The sequence below is a fragment of the Mauremys reevesii genome, linkage group 21 (genome assembly GCF_016161935.1).
Source record: "Mauremys reevesii isolate NIE-2019 linkage group 21, ASM1616193v1, whole genome shotgun sequence".
NCBI classification, from domain to species: Eukaryota; Metazoa; Chordata; order Testudines; family Geoemydidae; genus Mauremys; species Mauremys reevesii.
This window is the reverse complement of record NC_052643.1, coordinates 22,233,431-22,247,210: the sequence shown is the minus strand read 5'-3', so window position 1 is coordinate 22,247,210 and position 13,780 is coordinate 22,233,431. Positions and strand designations below refer to the sequence as shown.

General features: G+C 47.6%; 1 protein-coding gene across 13 annotated transcripts in view; it reads left to right on the top strand.

Annotated features, from left to right (window-relative positions):
* EIF4G3 (eukaryotic translation initiation factor 4 gamma 3) overlaps positions 1-13,780 on the top strand; it is a 466,091-nt gene that overhangs the window by 89,488 nt on the left and 362,823 nt on the right. The gene's annotated exons all lie outside the window — the stretch shown is intronic.

Here is a 13,780-nt window from a genome sequence, read left to right as displayed (position 1 = left end):
AGCAGGGAAAGAATTAATAAGGATTTGAAGGGGATCTTAGTGCATGTCAGTCAGTTAGGAAGAGTTAACCCAGCTGTAACCCTAATGACGTGAGACTTCTAGAAGCAAGGATAGTGTGAGGCAGAGGGAAAGAACTGTGTAAAAAGTTATTACGACCTTGTAACTGATAAACCATATATGCAGACTGGTGTCTTCTAGGAGTGAGAAAAATAAGATAGCAGGATGGCTTATGTATAAACAAAATGCAGTTGTTGCTCATTATCATCTGTATTATTGCTAGTTATTGTTTGTAACAAAGGTATAAATGCTTGCTGTAATTGTTTACCAGTTGAGAGACCTGTCTGGGACTGGGGCGACCGTGTGTCCTAGGGCACTCTCTCCCTCCATTGTAATTACTGGAGAAATAATAAAGTATTTGATTTTGCTGCACCCAAACGAAAAAGCGAGAACTGAGTTTTTCTCCGACACATATGTGACATCACATGTTTGTTTGTTTGTTTTTTAAGATTGTAGTTGTTTGTCGTATCAGGTTTCCTTTCCTCCGTTTCTGAAAAGTAGCCTGTCAGAACAGTAATTTATATAGAAGGGTGAGTTGATTCATGAAGGACTTACTAAATAGTATGGGTTTGTGATGTTGCAAATTATTGCATTTGGGGGGAGTAATCAGTTATTTTGTAATGGAGAAGCTGAGAGGTAAACTTGTATTGCAAATGTGGTGTGATTGAGAAGTTTAGGCTGAGATTTCATTCTCCTTCCAACAAGAAACAATGGGTTTTTCCAAACCCTCCATATAAAGTATCTGTATTAAGCATAGCGTATTTTAGGTGAGTCTACCCATTTAAAAGCTTTATTTAATTCTAGCTTTTATCAAGTGGTAGTCTATTTTGATTTTATCCTACTTGGGCTTTCTAGCAGGAATGTACGGTTAACTCCCTTCCCTTTTTTGGTGGCTACATACAGTTAAAATGAGGCATAAAAAGAGGGAGGTAGAGTGGTTAGCTGCTGTTCCACCAGAGCCGAGAAGCATGGAAACATGTACTGTAATACAGAAAAGAATCTTTGCATTCCTCTACCAGCTTCCTTGAAATTTGGCATTGACAGTCAGTCTTGGAAACTGCTTTATATGCCACTGAATCTTTTGTGTCTGCTATTTTTGAACAGAGATAAAGCTTTATGTCTTAAACAGAGTTTGGAAGAAGCATTAACTAGTCAATTGAACTCTTAAATAGATGTATGTCAGCAGATAGGTATTGCTGGTATTGCCTAAGGACTCCCATTGTGGCTATCGCTTTAAGAATATCTTTGTTCTCTGCAGTGGTGCAGAAGCTTTTCTTGTGAGTGCAAGATAGACGCAGGCTTTAAGAACAAGTAGCAGGGTGGTTGGTGTGAATGCAGCCTTATGCTAACAGCAAACCAAAGGAAGACGACTATGGATTGCATTGAGGATTTAAGAAGCAAATTGCTTATTAATTAATCAAATTAATCCTTTTGTGGAGGTGCTCAGTGGAGACTGAAGTCCAGTGTCAGGTAAGAATGAATGTGGTTAACAAAAAGCCTTCGGAATTGGTGGATCATCATGGAATTTCAGTACCTGCTATGTATTGAATAGCTTTGACTATTTCAAGTTTCTCTTCCTTAGTATTATATAAATAAATCAGGTTTGAGTTATTGTCTTAGCATTATTTTCTGACAGTCCCTGGAGTGTCAGTGATGCAGGTTCAAAAACCCTGCTAAACTAACGCAGCTACAATTAGGATTTTAATATTCTGTATTTAAGATACTCAGTAAAAATATAGAAGAAACTACAATAGTGATGTATGCATGTACCATTTTTACATAATTTTTTAATTCTTGAAACCAAAAAGTTAATAGGGATTAAACTGAATGTTTGCGTTTGTGTTTGTTCTCTATAATTTTGCTTTTTTTTTTTAAATTAATGTTTACCTTTTATTTTAAGTCCTTTAATACAATGCAAGTGGGATCATGTATAGAGTTTACATAACCCTAAAGATAGCTGGTGGGAGACTTGCTATATTTCTGCAAGAAAATAGAAGTCCTTCTTTTGGAGTGCTTCAAATACATGTTATTGCCCTTTGCCCTTGTATTGCCCTTTTGGTAGTCATGAATTTTTTTATTTTATGAAAAGATTGTTACTTGTTATGCCAAGCAGTAAGTGAAGAAAGAGGCCAGTGATTCATACTAGGTTAAAAACAGTTGCTACGGGCTGAAAATAAGCTTGGGTGACAGGAACCATTATGGGGAAAATGCATCCATTTTGAAAAAAAAAACACCATAGATGGTTTCTGATAGTCCATTCTTGAAAGTGTATAGCATCACAGAGAAACCATAGAAATTCTCATTATGTGATAGTATAATAAATTGCTATATATTTTCAGTTTTAGATAACAGTCTAAAAAAATGTACAAAATCTTGCCATGTCTTTGTTGTGCATTAATGCAAAAACCTAGACTCTGCAGAGAGGAAAATTCTTTAAGGAAATTCCGACTTCATTATTTGTCTAGAGGTGGGTCATGAGAAAGGAGTGAAGTAACGATTAAACAGATTTTTTTTAACTGCTCTTCCATCTGTTTTGAACACTCTGTAAAACTATACTATACTTACTATAACAGGTTGGTAAAGCAATAAGTTTTATTTTCTCTCTTTAAAAAAAAAAAAAAAAAAAACAAACAGAATGGAGAGAGGTAAATAGTGGTGTGTCCCCCAGGGTCTGTACTAGGACCAGTCCTATTCAACATATTCATAAATGATCTGGAAAAAGGGGTAAACAGCGAGGTGGCAAAATTTGCAGATGATACAAAACTACTCAAGGTAGTTAAGTCCAAAGCAGACTGCAAAGAGCTACAAAAAAGATCTCTCAAAACTGGGTGACTGGGCAACAGAATGGCAGATGAAATTCAATGTTGATAAAAGCAAAGTAATGCACATTGGAAAACATAATCCCAGCTATACATATAAAATAATAGTCTAAATTAGCTGTTATCACTCAAGAAAGAGATCTTTGAGTTATTGTGGATAGTTCTCTGAAAACATCCACTCAGTGTGCAGCGGCAGTCAAAAAAAGCAAACAGAATGATGGGAATCATTAAGAAAGGGATAGTTAAGAAGACAGAAAATATCATATTCTTCTTCAAGTGATTGCTCCTATGCATTCCAGTTAGGTGTGTGTGCACGGCTCTTCGGAAGATTTTTACCCTAGCAACTCCGGCGGGTCGGCTGGGCGCCCCCTGGAGTGGCGCCGCTATAGCGCTAGATATATACCCCAGCCGACCCGTCCGCTCCTCAGTTCCTTCTTACCGCCCGTGACGGCCGTTGGAACAGTGGAGTGCTCCTTTGACCTCCACATCCCTAGCTTATCTCTGGTTCTTATTGTATTTAGTGTATATAGTTAGTTAAAATAGTTAGTTTAGTTAGTTTGTTAAGTAGATTAAGGGGAATTAGGGGGGCTGAACCCCTCTTTTCCCTAACCGGTGCGGGCTCATGCCCAAGGCACCGGGGTTTAAGCCCTGTTCGGCTTGCCAGCGGCCCATGCCGATTGGGGACCCTCACGACTCCTGCCTGCGCTGCTTAGGAGAGGCCCATCATGCAGATAAGTGCCCTATTTGTAAATCATTCAAGCCGCGAACAAAGAAAGAGCGGGACATTAGATTAAAGCAGCTCTTAATGGAGTCGGCACTTAGCCCTGCGGTGCCGACACCAACGGCTCCGCAGTCATCTTCGGCACGGAGCGCCCCAGCGGTTCCCGACCGGTCCGGTACCGAGACTCTCAGAAAGCAGCAGCCGTCACCGAAGCCTCGGCACCGTTCCCTCTCGCCATCGGGGAAACGCAAGCCACAGCAGAAGTCTGTCAAGGCATTTGCGTCGGGACCGCTTGTCCAGCCGCCAGCGCCAGCTCCCTCAGCACCGTCTAAGACAGCGCATAGGCCATGCGCGGTACCGTCGACTCCGGCACTGACAGGGCCGTTGAGTCCGGTACCTCCATGCTCCCCGGTGCAAACCGTGGTCGAGCTGCCTCTCCCGTCGACGCCCGAGACTTTCTCGACAGCGAGAGAGCTCATAGAGCTCACAGAGGCACCGTGCCTCCGGCCCCCGGCACCGCCGGTGCGGGCTGTGCAGTCAGTGGGCAAACCGGCCAGCATGAGGCCGCCTTCCCCTGACGGACGGGATAGAAGGCGTTCCAGGTCCCGATCCCTGAGACGGTCGCCTTCTCGACGATCCAGATCCCGGCACCGGTCACAATCCCGGTACCGTTCTCCATCTTGGCGCCGGTCGCAGTCCCGGTACCGCTCCACATCGCGGTACCGGTCGCACTCCCGGAGACGATCCTGGTCCAGATCACCCGACCGTCGGTACTGTAGGTGGTCTGGGTTCCGGTACCGTTTGCGGTACCGGTCTTCACGCAGCCGCTCCCGACGATGCCACTCGAGATCGCGGTCGACCTCCCGGCACCGGCATGGTCGATGGTCCCGCACTCGCTCCCGGCACCGCGATGACCGGCACCGTTCCCCGGCACCGTCCAGGGACAGACCGGCAGCATCTGAGGTGCAGTCTCTCAGGGCCTCTGCCCTCCCGTGGCCTTCCCGTCAACCTTCAGTCGCCTCCCAGGCGGGCAGCGGTGGTGATCTCTGCGCTGATCCCCAAGGCCAGGACCACGGACCTCAACAATGGGGCTTCTGGACACCCTGGGCCTAGCACGAGACTCAAGCGGTCCCCATCACTCAGCAGCCCAGAGCTTCCGTCCACAGGGTGCCGGAAGCCACGGTCAGCAGACCTCCTCCATCACCTTTTGGAGAGGAACCGCCGCCACCGGTAGCGGGAGATCATCCCACGCACGCGGAGGCTTCGCAATGTGTGGACGAACCACCTCCGGAAGCCATGGTCCAGGGCCCATCCTTGTCTTCATCACCGGATGAGGCAGTGGCGGGGGCATCGACATCAGGCCCTCCACCAATTGACCTGTGGGCCCACCAGGACCTGCTTCGACGGGTGGCGCAGGCTATTAACCTCCCGGTCGAGGAGGTCGCGGAGGACGATGACCCGGTCACCAGCGTTATTGGAGCTGAGGCCCCGCTGCGGGTGGCCTTGCCCTTCATTAGGACCATACAGCGGAATGCCAATACGATCTGGCAGTCGCCGGCTTCCATCCCGCCCACCGCTTGAGGGGTGGAACGGAAATACTCGGTTCCCCCCAGCGGGTACGAGTATCTGTACACGCACCCAGCTCCGGACTCCTTAGTTGTACAGTCCGCAAATGACCGGGAGCGCCATGGGCAACCTGCTCCAGCGCCAAAATCGAAGGAGGCCTGGAGGATGGATCTGTTGGGCCGGAAGGTCTATTCGGCCGGTGGCCGCCAGCTGCGGATTGCCAACCAACTGGCTCTCCTCAGTCGTTATACTTACGACGCCTTGGTCTCACTCTCCGAGTTTACGGAGCTGCTACCAATGGCCTCCCGACCGGAATTCTCAGCCCTTATTGAGGAGGGCAAGAAAGCTTCCCGGTCCTCCATCCAGGCCTCTCTGGACTCAGCAGACTCAGGAGCCAGAACCTTGGCCTCGGGAGTGACCATGTGGAGAATTTCCTGGCTGCAGGCCTCCACCTTGCCGCCTGAGGTCCAGTATACTCTGCAAGATCTTCCTTTCGACACTAAGGGCCTCTTCTCTGAGAAAACGGACTTGAGGATTCAGACCCTCAAAGATGGTCAAATCACCATCCGCACCCTGGGTATGCACACACCGGCTACCCAGCGGAGGTCCTTCCGGCAGCAACCGTACCGGCAATTTAATCAGGCCAGGTCACGGCCTGATAGTGGGCGCAGAGGCAGGATGAACCGCCGTAGATCATTGGGCAGCCGGCGTAACCAGTCCCAGGCGCCCTCCAAAGCCCCTCAAGGGCCTAAGCAAGGATTTTGATGGGACGCCCGAGGACGGCCCATCAGGCTCTGCACTGGATCCTTCCCCATTATTTTGCAACTGTCTTTCCCACTTCCTCCCGGCGTGGTCCCAGCTAACATCGGACAACTGGGTGCTTCGTACGGTGGAGTTTGGTTACCGCCTTCAGTTTGTTTCGCCCCCTCCCTCCCACCTGCCCGCCCCGTCCCTCTTCAGGGACCCCTCTCACGAGCAATTCCTCTTACAAGAGGTCGAGACTCTGTTGAGTTTGGGTGCCATAGAGGAGGTGCCGACCGACATGCGAGGCCGGGGATTTTATTCCCGATATTTCCTAATCCCCAAGGCGAAGGGAGGTCTACGACCTATACTAGACCTCCGAGAGCTCAACAGATACCTACTCAAGCTCAAGTTTCGCATGGTAACCCTGGGGACCATTATTCCTTCCTTGGATCCGGGAGACTGGTTTGCCGCCCTTGATATGAAGGACGCGTATTTCCATATCACGATTTACCCTCCTCATCGACAATACCTGCGTTTCGTCATCAACAACCTGCACTACCAGTTTACGGTGCTACCCTTCGGCCTCTCCACCGCGCCGAGGGTCTTCACCAAGTGCATGGCAGTGGTTGCCGCGGCTCTCCGCCGTCGTCGCATACATGTGTACCCGTATCTCAACGACTGGCTGGTCCGTGGTCCATCCCGCCATCTGGTAGAATGTCAACTGGCCGAGATCCTAGCCCTGTTTCAGAGCCTCGGTCTCATGATAAACGCCGAGAAGTCCACTTTAGCTCCATCGCAGAGGGTGGAGTTCATCAGAGCGGTCCTGGACTCCAATTTAGCCAGGGCCTGCCTCCCTCGACCTCGGCACCAGACTATGGTTTCCCTCGTCCGGGATCTACAATCCTTTCCCACAACAACGGTACGGTCCTGCCTCTGACTCCTGGGCCACATGGCGTCATGCACGTTCGTGACAATGTACGTGAGGCTGCGTCTTCGCACATTTCAAACTTGGCTTGCGTCGCGGTACCGTCCGCACCGCGACCCCATAGACATGGTAGTCACAGTCACGAAACCGACCCTCGATTCGCCCATCTGGTGGCTGGACCCGGAGATCGTCTGTGCCGGAGTCCCATTCCACCCTCCTCCCCCGTCGATCACCCTGACCACGGATGCCTCGGCATTGGGGTGGGGGGCACACCTCGGCAACCTTCACACCCAGGGTCTCTGGTCGCCCCAAGAGCTTTCCCTCCACATCAATGTCAGGGAACTGCGGGCGATCCGCTTGGCGTGTCAGACCTTCCACGCCCATCTCCAAGGGCGCTGTGTAGCTGTTTTCACGGACAACACGACGGCGATGTTTTATGTCAGACAGGTGGGGCTCGCTCCTCCCTGCTTTGCACGGAAGCGATGCTCCTGTGGGACTTCTGCATAACCCACTCGATTCACCTGGTAGCGTCCTTTCTTCCAGGAGTGCAGAACACGCTGGCCGACCATCTCAGCAGGTTGTTCCTCTCCCACGAGTGGTCCCTTTGTCCAGATGTGGTGCACACAATTTTCCGAAGGTGGGGGTTTCCCCAGATAGACCTGTTTGCCTCCAAAGAGAGCAGGAAGAGCCACCAGTTCTGTTCTTACTAGGGTCGCTCCCAAGGCTCCCTGTCGGACGCATTCCTCTGCTCCTGGACGGATCACCTACTGTATGCCTTCCCTCCGTTCCCACTCGTACATCGGGTGCTACTCAAGCTTTGGAGGGACAGGGCCCGACTCATACTCGTCGCTCCGGCCTGGCCGAGACAGCACTGGTACTCCCTGCTGCTCGAGCTCTCCGTACGGGATCCCATTCCCCTCCCATTATGGCCGGACCTGATCACGCAGGACTTCAGCAGGCTCCGCCACCCGGACCTACAGTTCCTCCATCTTACAGCTTGGTACCTGCGTGGTTGACCCACGCGGAGCATGACTGTTCGGTGGTGGTGAAGCAAGTCTTGATGGAAAGCAGGAAGCCCTCCACTCGCTCAACCTACCTCGCGAAATGGAAGCGTTTCGCACTCTGGTGTGATCAGAAAGGCCTTAATCCTTTCGTGGTCCCTATTCCTACGATCCTGGACTACCTCTGGTCCCTTAAGGAACAAGGACTCGCGGTCTCCTCCTTGAAGGTACACCTGGCCGCCGTGTCCGCCTTTCGACCGGCCGTAGGAGAACGGTCCATCTTTTCCAACCAGATGGTTTCCCGCTTCCTTAAGGGTCTAGACCGCTTGTACCCGCCGATACGGCGTCCTACCTCATCCTGGGATTTGAACCTAATTCTAGCCAAGCTTATGGGAGCCCCCTTCGAGCCCTTGGCCACGTGCTCCCTGCTCTACCTGTCATGGAAGACAGCTTTCCTCGTCGCTATAACTTCAGCAAGACGAGTTTCCGAGCTTCGTGCCCTAACGGTTGATCCGCCCTATACCATCTTCCACGGAGACAAGGTGCAGCTTCGACCACACCCGGCCTTCCTCCCTAAGGTGGTGTCGGCCTTCCACTTAAACCAGGACATTTTCCTCCCGGTTTTTTTCCCGAAGCCGCACTCCTCAAGTCGTGAACAACAGCTTCACACCCTGGACGTCCGCAGGGCCCTCGCATTTTACATTGAGCGAACAAAACCCTTCAGCCGTTTGCCCCAGCTATTCGTAGCGGTTGCTGATCGCATGAAAGGCAAGCCGGTCTCCTCTCAGAGGATTTCCTCCTGGGTAACATCTTGTATCCGGACATGTTATGTGCTTGCTCGTGTGCCAGCTAGCCGCCTCACCGCTCACTCTACGAGAGCGCAAGCCTCGTCTGCTGCCTTCCTGGCCCATGTCCCCATCCAGGACATATGTAGAGCGGCCACCTGGTCTTCTGTCCACACCTTCACTTCCCACTACGCATTGGTGCAACAATCCAGAGACGATGCAGCCTTCGGCTCAGCAGTTTTACACTCTGCCACGTCTCACTCCGACCCCACCGCCTAGGTAAGGCTTGGGAATCACCTAACTGGAATGCATAAGAGCAATCACTCGAAGAAGAAAAGACGGTTACTCACCGTTGTAACTGTTGTTCTTCGAGATGTGTTGCTCCTATCCATTCCAGACCCGCCCTCCTTCCCCACTGTCGGAGTAGCCGGCAAGAAGGAACTGAGGAGTGGACGGGTCGGCTGGGGTATATATCTAGCGCTATAGCGGCTCCACTCCAGGGGGCGCCCAGCCGACCCGCCGGAGTTGCTAGGGTAAAAATCTTCCGAAGAGCCGTGCACGCGCAGTGCGCACACCTAACTGGAATGGATAGGAGCAACACATCTCGAAGAACAACAGTTACAACGGTGAGTAACCGTCTTTTACCTCTATATAAATCCATGGTACGCCCACATCTTGAATACTGTATGCAGATGTGGTCACCCCATCTCAAAAAAGACATTGGAATTGGAAAAGATTCAGAAAAGGGCAACAAAAATGATTAGGGGTATGGAACGGCTTCCACATGAGGAGAGATTAATAAGACTGGGATTTTTCAGCTTGGAAAAGAGGCGACTAAGGGGGGGATATGATAGAGGTCTATGAAATTACTGATGTGGAGAAAGTAAACAAGGAAGTGTTATTTACTCCTTCTTATAACCCAGAAACTAGGGGTCACCAAATGAAATTAATAGGCAGCAGGTTTAAAACAAACAAAAGGAAGTATTTTTCACTCAACGCACAGTCAGCTTGTGGAACTCCTTGCTAGAGGATGTCGTGAAGGCCAAGATTATAACAGGGTTCAAAAAAGGACTAGATAAATTCATGGAGGATAGGTCCATCAATGGCTATCAGCCAGGATGGTGTCATAGAATCATAGATAATTAGGGTTGGAAGGGACCTCAAGAGATCATCTAGTACAACCCCCTGTTCAAAGCAGGAGCAATCCCCAAATGGCCCCCTCAAGGATTGAACTCACAACCCTGGGTTTAACAGGCCAATGCTCAAACCACTGAGCTATCCCTTCCTCCTCTATATCCATAGCCTCTGTTTGCCAGAAGCTTGGAATGGGTGATGGGATGGATCACTTGATGATCCCTGTTCTGTTCATTACCTCTGGGGCACCTGGCATTGGCCACTATCAGAAGACAGGATACTGGGCTACATTGACCTTTGGTCTGACCCAGTATGGCCGTTCTTATATTCTAAAAATATCCAATTTTGAGTTCAAAATTGACTGTGCTGGAGAATCCACTACAACCCTTGGTAAATTTGTCTAGCTTTAACATCCAGCCATTGAATCATATTATACCTTTCCCTGCTAGGCTGAGGAGCCCATCATTAAATATTTGTTCCCCATGAAGACACTTACAGACTGTAATCAAGTCACTCATTTAACCTATCTTTGTTAAGCTAAATAGATTGAGATTTTTGAGTCTAACACTATACTATTACTGTTGCTATATTATTCATTTTTGTGGCCCTTTTCTGGACCCTCTCCAATTTATCAACATCCTTAAATTGTGGACACCAGAACTGGACACAGTATTCCAGCAGTGGTTGCATCAGTGCCAAAACAGAGGTAAAATAACCTGTTTACTCCTACTTCGTTTATGCATCACACTGGGAGCTCATGGTCAGCTGATTATCCACCATGAGCTCCAATTCTTTTTCAGAGTCACTGTTTCCTAGGTTAGAGTCCCCCATCCAGTAATTAAAGATTAGGACTCTCAGCTGTATCACAGGAGACTTGGGTTCAGTTCCTTCTTTTGTCACAGACTTCTTGAGCAAGTCACTTAGGGTATTCACAGGTTTTCAGAACCTGTGTTGGCATGGCTTATTGGAAGAGAATACATAGCTATGTTTCTTCTCAATGTTTTCTCTACTTTCACAACTGCCAATTTGAATATAAGGGCATAATTTTATTACCTTAACTAGGTTGAATCAGGTAAATTTGGTATTTTTCCCTTTGTTGTATACAGTAAAATCTTGCACACAGACAGACCACAAACCATAGCGACACAATAAATCTCCACTGCTTTTGCTCAATTAGATAATAAAACTGTTCCGTCTCTTGGGTTACTGTACTGTACCTTAAACAAGTTTTGGGAAAGGGGTGGAAGGAGGAATGAATAGCAAAGGTAGCCTTTCACATTTCCTTGTTGGCTTCTTCATAAAAATGGTTACCCACAGACTGAAATGAAAGCTTCCTTTGAATCAACAAGGTTCTGCAGTGGTTACATGATCAGCAGGAAACATGAAGTTATCCTTTCTTCTGAAAGGCCAAATGCTATTGCTTTCCGCAGCTGGCGCAGAGTTCTCAGTGCATGAGAACCAAGCCTCACTGCTGTCATCTCCACAAAGTGCTGCAGGCTATTCAATAACTCAACCTGTACACATTGGATACTATTATCCAGCCCTGGGGATACAGAGAATTCCCACTAAGTTCAACTGGAGTTACTCATGTCCTGCAATGGGAGAATAGGTCTTGTTGAATATGGCTTGCTTAAAACTTTAGATTACAAATAATTCAGTTTTAGGTAAAGGACAAATGTTATCTTAAGTTATTATCTACGTTGCATCATTGGAGTACATGGTACTTTGTGGACATAAATAAAATAGCTAAGAGTATGTTTACACTACAGCAGCAAAGCTACGATGCTGCAATTGTGCTGTGGTAGCGACACAGTCTAGAAACTTCCTACGTTGAGGGAAAGAGCTCTTCTGTTGATTTAGATATTATACCTCTCCAAGAGACTGTAGGTTGATGGAAAAATCCTTCTGTCAGCCTAGCTATATCTACTCCAAGGGTTATTTCAACCTAATTACAGAATTCAGGGTGCAAAATTTCACAGCCTTGTGTAAGTAGCTATGTCAACCTAAGTTTTAGGTGTAGACCAGACTTAAGGGTTTCAGAGGGGTAGCTGTGTTAGTCTGTATCAGCAAAAACAAGGAGTCCTTGTGGCACCTTAGAAACTAACAAATGTAATTAGGCATAAGCTTTCGTGGGCTATAAACCACTTCATCAGATGCATGGAGTGGAAAATACATTAGGCAGGTATAAATATACAGCATATGAAAAGATGGGAGTTGTCTTAACGAGTGGTGGGTCAGTGCTAGTGAGGCCAATTCAGTTAGGGTGAATGTGGTCCATTTCCAACAGTTGACAAGAAAGGGTGAATATCAACAGGGAAAATTATTTTTGTAGTGGCTCAGCCACTCCCAGTCTTTATTCAGTCCTAATTTGATGGTGTCTAGTTTGCAAATTAATTCCAGTTCTGCAGTTTCTTGTTGATGTCTGTTTTTGAAGTTTTTTGGTGAAGAATTGCCACTTTTAAGTCTGTTACTGAGTGTCCAGGGAGATTGAAGTGCTCTCCTACTGGTTTTTGAATGTTACGATTCTTGGTCTGATTTGTGTCCATTTATTTGTGGAGAGACTGTCCAGTTTGTCCAATGTACATGGCAGAGGGGCATTGCTGGCACATGATGGCATATATCACATTGGTAAATGTGCAGGTAAATGAGCCCCTGATGGTTGATGTGGTTTGGACCTATGATGGTGTCCCTTGAATAGATATGCAGACAGAGTTGGCCACACAGTTTGTTGCAGGGATTGGTTCCTGGGTCAGTGTTTCTGTTGTGTGGTGTGTAGTTGCTGGTGAGTATTTGCTTTAAGTTGGGGGTCTGTCTGTAAGAGAGGACTGGCCTGTCTCCCAAGGTCTGTTAGAGTGAGGGATCGTCCTTCAGGACAGGTTGTAGATCCTTGATGATGTGCTGGAGAGGTTTTAGTTGGGGGCTGTAGGTCATGGCTAGTGGCGTTCTGTTACTTTATTGGGCCTGTCCTGTAGTAGGTGACTTCTGGGTACCTTTCTGGCTCTGTCAATCTGTTTCTTCACTTCAGCAGGTGGGTATTGTAGTTTTAAGAATGCTTGATAGAGATCGTGTAGGTGTTTGTCTGAGAGATGGGAGCAAATGCGGTGGTACCTTTGGGCTTGGCTGTAGACAATGGATCATGTGATTTGGTCTGGATGAAAGCTGGAGGCATGTAGGTAAGTATAGTGGTGAGTAGGTTTCTGGTTAGGGTGACTAGACAGCAAACGTGAAAAATCAGGACGGGGTGGTTGGTAATAGGAGCCTATATAAGAAAAAGACCCAAAAATCGGGACTGTCTCTATGAAATCAGGACATCTGGTCACCCTATTTCCGATATAGGGTGGTGTTTATTTGACCATTGCTTATTTGCACAGTAGTGTCCAGGAAGTGGATCTCTTGTGTGGACTGGTCCAGGCTGAGGTTGATGGTGGGGTGGAAATCGTTGAAATCATGATAGAATTCTTAAGGGTGAAATTCTGGCTCCATTAAAGTCATTGGGACCTTTGCCATTGACTTCAGTGGGGCCACGATTTCACTCTAACACTCTGTCCTATAGAGTTTACAACATATTCCTATTTTGGAGAAGCAGAATTAAGGACTTTTCTTTAAAAAGTTATAGGAAATGGCAGGCAATAGAGATTCATAGTTTACAAGGCCAGAAGGGACCACTGTGATCATCTAGTCTAATCTCCTGTATAACACAGGCCAGAGAACTGCCCCAAAATAATTCCAAGATTATATCTTTTAGAAAATGGAAAAGTTTTATTATCTATTGAGCAAAAGGAGAGGATGTTTATGGTGTGGCTATGGTTTATGTTCTGGCTTTCTGTGGAAAGTGTTTACTGTATAAAACAAAGGGATAAATACCAAATTTACCTGATTCAACCTAGATAAGGTAATAAAATTATGTCCCTTATGTTCCAACTGGCAGTTGTGAAAGTTGAGAAAAGAAGAAACATCACTTATTAGAAGAGAGTCCTTGATATCTTTATTTAAAAAAATATTAAGATATGGGTTGAGCACAGTCTTGG